This window comes from Hypomesus nipponensis, chromosome 15 (genome assembly GCF_054491055.1).
Source record: "Hypomesus nipponensis isolate SF chromosome 15, ASM5449105v1, whole genome shotgun sequence".
In the NCBI taxonomy this organism is placed as follows: domain Eukaryota; kingdom Metazoa; phylum Chordata; class Actinopteri; order Osmeriformes; family Osmeridae; genus Hypomesus; species Hypomesus nipponensis.
The window spans coordinates 267,501-272,500 of record NC_140375.1 but is presented as its reverse complement, the minus strand read 5'-3'; the positions used below and the strand labels follow the sequence as shown (position 1 = coordinate 272,500).

General features: G+C 46.9%; 15 non-coding genes and 2 pseudogenes across 15 annotated transcripts in view; all 17 read right to left on the bottom strand.

Moving 5' to 3' along the window:
• Positions 1 to 144: 144 nt before the first annotated feature.
• Positions 145 to 262, bottom strand: LOC146255562 (5S ribosomal RNA; annotated as a pseudogene).
• A 196-nt stretch (positions 263 to 458) lies between these two features.
• LOC146255561 (5S ribosomal RNA) lies at positions 459 to 577 on the bottom strand. The gene has a single exon (XR_014731218.1). It is a non-coding gene; the product is annotated as a 5S ribosomal RNA (ribosomal RNA).
• A 172-nt stretch (positions 578 to 749) lies between these two features.
• LOC146255560 (5S ribosomal RNA) lies at positions 750 to 868 on the bottom strand. Its single transcript, XR_014731217.1, has one exon. It is a non-coding gene; the product is annotated as a 5S ribosomal RNA (ribosomal RNA).
• Positions 869 to 1,036: 168 nt separating this feature from the next.
• Positions 1,037 to 1,155, bottom strand: LOC146255559 (5S ribosomal RNA). Its single transcript, XR_014730742.1, has one exon. It is a non-coding gene; the product is annotated as a 5S ribosomal RNA (ribosomal RNA).
• Positions 1,156 to 1,339: 184 nt separating this feature from the next.
• LOC146255558 (5S ribosomal RNA) lies at positions 1,340 to 1,458 on the bottom strand. Its single transcript, XR_014730461.1, has one exon. It is a non-coding gene; the product is annotated as a 5S ribosomal RNA (ribosomal RNA).
• Positions 1,459 to 1,644: 186 nt separating this feature from the next.
• LOC146255557 (5S ribosomal RNA) lies at positions 1,645 to 1,763 on the bottom strand. Its single transcript, XR_014731216.1, has one exon. It is a non-coding gene; the product is annotated as a 5S ribosomal RNA (ribosomal RNA).
• A 174-nt stretch (positions 1,764 to 1,937) lies between these two features.
• Positions 1,938 to 2,056, bottom strand: LOC146255556 (5S ribosomal RNA). Its single transcript, XR_014731214.1, has one exon. It is a non-coding gene; the product is annotated as a 5S ribosomal RNA (ribosomal RNA).
• A 184-nt stretch (positions 2,057 to 2,240) lies between these two features.
• On the bottom strand, positions 2,241 to 2,359 carry LOC146255555 (5S ribosomal RNA). Its single transcript, XR_014731213.1, has one exon. It is a non-coding gene; the product is annotated as a 5S ribosomal RNA (ribosomal RNA).
• A 180-nt stretch (positions 2,360 to 2,539) lies between these two features.
• LOC146255554 (5S ribosomal RNA) lies at positions 2,540 to 2,658 on the bottom strand. Its single transcript, XR_014730741.1, has one exon. It is a non-coding gene; the product is annotated as a 5S ribosomal RNA (ribosomal RNA).
• Positions 2,659 to 2,848: 190 nt separating this feature from the next.
• On the bottom strand, positions 2,849 to 2,967 carry LOC146255553 (5S ribosomal RNA). Its single transcript, XR_014730622.1, has one exon. It is a non-coding gene; the product is annotated as a 5S ribosomal RNA (ribosomal RNA).
• A 176-nt stretch (positions 2,968 to 3,143) lies between these two features.
• On the bottom strand, positions 3,144 to 3,262 carry LOC146255552 (5S ribosomal RNA). The gene has a single exon (XR_014731212.1). It is a non-coding gene; the product is annotated as a 5S ribosomal RNA (ribosomal RNA).
• A 180-nt stretch (positions 3,263 to 3,442) lies between these two features.
• Positions 3,443 to 3,561, bottom strand: LOC146255551 (5S ribosomal RNA). The gene has a single exon (XR_014730740.1). It is a non-coding gene; the product is annotated as a 5S ribosomal RNA (ribosomal RNA).
• A 192-nt stretch (positions 3,562 to 3,753) lies between these two features.
• Positions 3,754 to 3,872, bottom strand: LOC146255550 (5S ribosomal RNA). The gene has a single exon (XR_014730621.1). It is a non-coding gene; the product is annotated as a 5S ribosomal RNA (ribosomal RNA).
• A 176-nt stretch (positions 3,873 to 4,048) lies between these two features.
• Positions 4,049 to 4,167, bottom strand: LOC146255549 (5S ribosomal RNA). Its single transcript, XR_014731211.1, has one exon. It is a non-coding gene; the product is annotated as a 5S ribosomal RNA (ribosomal RNA).
• Positions 4,168 to 4,349: 182 nt separating this feature from the next.
• LOC146255548 (5S ribosomal RNA) lies at positions 4,350 to 4,467 on the bottom strand (annotated as a pseudogene).
• Positions 4,468 to 4,649: 182 nt separating this feature from the next.
• Positions 4,650 to 4,768, bottom strand: LOC146255547 (5S ribosomal RNA). Its single transcript, XR_014730374.1, has one exon. It is a non-coding gene; the product is annotated as a 5S ribosomal RNA (ribosomal RNA).
• A 190-nt stretch (positions 4,769 to 4,958) lies between these two features.
• LOC146255546 (5S ribosomal RNA) overlaps positions 4,959 to 5,000 on the bottom strand; it is a 119-nt gene continuing 77 nt past the window's right edge. The window contains exon 1 of the ribosomal RNA XR_014730619.1: positions 4,959 to 5,000. This exon is cut by the window's right edge and continues 77 nt beyond it. This is a non-coding gene — a ribosomal RNA (5S ribosomal RNA).

The following is a 5,000-nucleotide window of genomic DNA, read 5'->3' as shown; positions in this document are numbered from 1 at the left end:
TTAGCAATTGACAATGCAAGGTAGTCTCTCTCTCTCTCTCTCTCTCTCTCTCTCGTGTCAAAATGAAAACAGCTTCCAGCCCCTTTCATGAAGGACTACTTGTGCATATTGCAAGATGTCAGTTTCTAAGTGAATGAGCAAAAGAGCATACAGCACCTGGTATTCCCAGGCGGTCTCCCATCCAAGTACTAACCAGGCCCGACCCTGCTTAGCTTCCGAGATCAGAAGAGATCGGGCGTTGCCAGGCTGGTATGGCGTACCAAATAAGTTGACAACCATAGGCTACTTATCCATATACAGATTTAGCAATTGACAATGCAAGGTAGTCTCTCTCTCTCTCTCTCTCTCTCTCTCTCTCTCTCTCTCTCGTGTCAAAATGAAAACAGCTTCCAGCCCCTTTCATGAAGGACTACTTGTGCATATTGCAAGATGTCAGTTTCTAAGTGAATGAGCAAAAGAGCATACAGCACCTGGTATTCCCAGGCGGTCTCCCATCCAAGTACTAACCAGGCCCGACCCTGCTTAGCTTCCGAGATCAGACGAGATCGGGCGTTGCCAGGCTGGTATGGCCGTACGAAATAAGTTGACAACCATAGGCTACTTATCCATATACAGATTTAGCAATTGACAATGCAAGGTAGTCTCTCTCTCTCTCTCTCGTGTCAAAATGAAAACAGCTTCCAGCCCCTTTCATGAAGGACTACTTGTGCATATTGCAAGATGTCAGTTTCTAAGTGAATGAGCAAAAGAGCATACAGCACCTGGTATTCCCAGGCGGTCTCCCATCCAAGTACTAACCAGGCCCGACCCTGCTTAGCTTCCGAGATCAGACGAGATCGGGCGTTGCCAGGCTGGTATGGCCGTACGAAATAAGTTGACAACCATAGGCTACTTATCCATATACAGATTTAGCAATTGACAATGCAAGGTGGTCTCTCTCTCTCTCGTGTCAAAATGAAAACAGCTTCCAGCCCCTTTCATGAAGGACTACTTGTGCATATTGCAAGATTTCAGTTTCTAAGTGAATGAGCAAAAGAGCATACAGCACCTGGTATTCCCAGGCGGTCTCCCATCCAAGTACTAACCAGGCCCGACCCTGCTTAGCTTCCGAGATCAGACGAGATCAGGCGTTGCCAGGCTGGTATGGCCGTACGAAATAAGTTGACAACCATAGGCTACTTATCCATATACAGATTTAGCAATTGACAATGCAAGGTAGTCTCTCTCTCTCTCTCTCTCTCTCTCTCTCGTGTCAAAATGAAAACAGCTTCCAGCCCCTTTCATGAAGGACTACTTGTGCATATTGCAAGATGTCAGTTTCTAAGTGAATGAGCAAAAGAGCATACAGCACCTGGTATTCCCAGGCGGTCTCCCATCCAAGTACTAACCAGGCCCGACCCTGCTTAGCTTCCGAGATCAGACGTGATCGGGCGTTGCCAGGCTGGTATGGCCGTACGAAATAAGTTGACAACCATAGGCTACTTATCCATATACAGATTTAGCAATTCACAATGCAAGGTGGTCTCTCTCTCTCTCTCTCTCTCTCTCTCTCTCGTGTCAAAATGAAAACAGTTTCCAGCCCCTTTCATGAAGGACTACTTGTGCATATTGCAAGATGTCAGTTTCTAAGTGAATGAGCAAAAGAGCATACAGCACCTGGTATTCCCAGGCGGTCTCCCATCCAAGTACTAACCAGGCCCGACCCTGCTTAGCTTCCGAGATCAGACGAGATCGGGCGTTGCCAGGCTGGTATGGCCGTACGAAATAAGTTGACAACCATAGGCTACTTATCCATATACAGATTTAGCAATTGACAATGCAAGGTAGTCTCTCTCTCTCTCTCTCTCGTGTCAAAATGAAAACAGCTTCCAGCCCCTTTCATGAAGGACTACTTGTGCATATTGCAAGATGTCAGTTTCTAAGTGAATGAGCAAAAGAGCATACAGCACCTGGTATTCCCAGGCGGTCTCCCATCCAAGTACTAACCAGGCCCGACCCTGCTTAGCTTCCGAGATCAGACGAGATCGGGCGTTGCCAGGCTGGTATGGCCGTACGAAATAAGTTGACAACCATAGGCTACTTATCCATATACAGATTTAGCAATTGACAATGCAAGGTAGTCTCTCTCTCTCTCTCTCTCTCTCTCTCTCGTGTCAAAATGAAAACAGCTTCCAGCCCCTTTCATGAAGGACTACTTGTGCATATTGCAAGATGTCAGTTTCTAAGTGAATGAGCAAAAGAGCATACAGCACCTGGTATTCCCAGGCGGTCTCCCATCCAAGTACTAACCAGGCCCGACCCTGCTTAGCTTCCGAGATCAGACGAGATCGGGCGTTGCCAGGCTGGTATGGCCGTACGAAATAAGTTGACAACCATAGGCTACTTATCCATATACAGATTTAGCAATTGACAATGCAAGGTGGTCTCTCTCTCTCTCTCTCTCTCTCTCGTGTCAAAATGAAAACAGCTTCCAGCCCCTTTCATGAAGGACTACTTGTGCATATTGCAAGATTTCAGTTTCTAAGTGAATGAGCAAAAGAGCATACAGCACCTGGTATTCCCAGGCGGTCTCCCATCCAAGTACTAACCAGGCCCGACCCTGCTTAGCTTCCGAGATCAGACGAGATCAGGCGTTGCCAGGCTGGTATGGCCGTACGAAATAAGTTGACAACCATAGGCTACTTATCCATATACAGATTTAGCAATTGACAATGCAAGGTAGTCTCTCTCTCTCTCTCTCTCTCTCTCTCTCTCTCTCGTGTCAAAATGAAAACAGCTTCCAGCCCCTTTCATGAAGGACTACTTGTGCATATTGCAAGATGTCAGTTTCTAAGTGAATGAGCAAAAGAGCATACAGCACCTGGTATTCCCAGGCGGTCTCCCATCCAAGTACTAACCAGGCCCGACCCTGCTTAGCTTCCGAGATCAGACGAGATCGGGCGTTGCCAGGCTGGTATGGCCGTACAAAATAAGTTGACAACCATAGGCTACTTATCCATATACAGATTTAGCAATTGACAATGCAAGGTAGTCTCTCTCTCTCTCTCTCTCTCGTGTCAAAATGAAAACAGCTTCCAGCCCCTTTCATGAAGGACTACTTGTGCATATTGCAAGATGTCAGTTTCTAAGTGAATGAGCAAAAGAGCATACAGCACCTGGTATTCCCAGGCGGTCTCCCATCCAAGTACTAACCAGGCCCGACCCTGCTTAGCTTCCGAGATCAGACGAGATCGGGCGTTGCCAGGCTGGTATGGCCGTACGAAATAAGTTGACAACCATAGGCTACTTATCCATATACAGATTTAGCAATTGACAATGCAAGGTGGTCTCTCTCTCTCTCTCTCTCTCTCTCGTGTCAAAATGAAAACAGCTTCCAGCCCCTTTCATGAAGGACTACTTGTGCATATTGCAAGATTTCAGTTTCTAAGTGAATGAGCAAAAGAGCATACAGCACCTGGTATTCCCAGGCGGTCTCCCATCCAAGTACTAACCAGGCCCGACCCTGCTTAGCTTCCGAGATCAGACGAGATCAGGCGTTGCCAGGCTGGTATGGCCGTACGAAATAAGTTGACAACCATAGGCTACTTATCCATATACAGATTTAGCAATTGACAATGCAAGGTAGTCTCTCTCTCTCTCTCTCTCTCTCTCTCTCTCTCTCTCGTGTCAAAATGAAAACAGCTTCCAGCCCCTTTCATGAAGGACTACTTGTGCATATTGCAAGATGTCAGTTTCTAAGTGAATGAGCAAAAGAGCATACAGCACCTGGTATTCCCAGGCGGTCTCCCATCCAAGTACTAACCAGGCCCGACCCTGCTTAGCTTCCGAGATCAGACGAGATCGGGCGTTGCCAGGCTGGTATGGCCGTACAAAATAAGTTGACAACCATAGGCTACTTATCCATATACAGATTTAGCAATTGACAATGCAAGGTAGTCTCTCTCTCTCTCTCTCTCTCGTGTCAAAATGAAAACAGCTTCCAGCCCCTTTCATGAAGGACTACTTGTGCATATTGCAAGATGTCAGTTTCTAAGTGAATGAGCAAAAGAGCATACAGCACCTGGTATTCCCAGGCGGTCTCCCATCCAAGTACTAACCAGGCCCGACCCTGCTTAGCTTCCGAGATCAGACGAGATCGGGCGTTGCCAGGCTGGTATGGCCGTACGAAATAAGTTGACAACCATAGGCTACTTATCCATATACAGATTTAGCAATTGACAATGCAAGGTAGTCTCTCTCTCTCTCTCTCTCTCTCTCTCGTGTCAAAATGAAAACAGCTTCCAGCCCCTTTCATGAAGGACTACTTGTGCATATTGCAAGATGTCAGTTTCTAAGTGAATGAGCAAAAGAGCATACAGCACCTGGTATTCCCAGGCGGTCTCCCATCCAAGTACTAACCAGGCCCGACCCTGCTTAGCTTCCGAGATCAGACGAGATCGGGCGTTGCCAGGCTGGTATGGCGTACCAAATAAGTTGACAACCATAGGCTACTTATCCATATACAGATTTAGCAATTGACAATGCAAGGTAGTCTCTCTCTCTCTCTCTCTCTCTCTCTCGTGTCAAAATGAAAACAGCTTCCAGCCCCTTTCATGAAGGACTACTTGTGCATATTGCAAGATGTCAGTTTCTAAGTGAATGAGCAAAAGAGCATACAGCACCTGGTATTCCCAGAAGGTCTCCCATCCAAGTACTAACCAGGCCCGACCCTGCTTAGCTTCCGAGATCAGACGAGATCGGGCGTTGCCAGGCTGGTATGGCCGTACGAAATAAGTTGACAACCATAGGCTACTTATCCATATACAGATTTAGCAATTGACAATGCAAGGTAGTCTCTCTCTCTCTCTCTCTCTCTCTCTCTCTCTCTCGTGTCAAAATGAAAACAGCTTCCAGCCCCTTTCATGAAGGACTACTTGTGCATATTGCAAGATGTCAGTTTCTAAGTGAATGAGCAAAAGAGCATACAGCACCTGGTATTCCCAGGCGGTCTCCCATCCAAG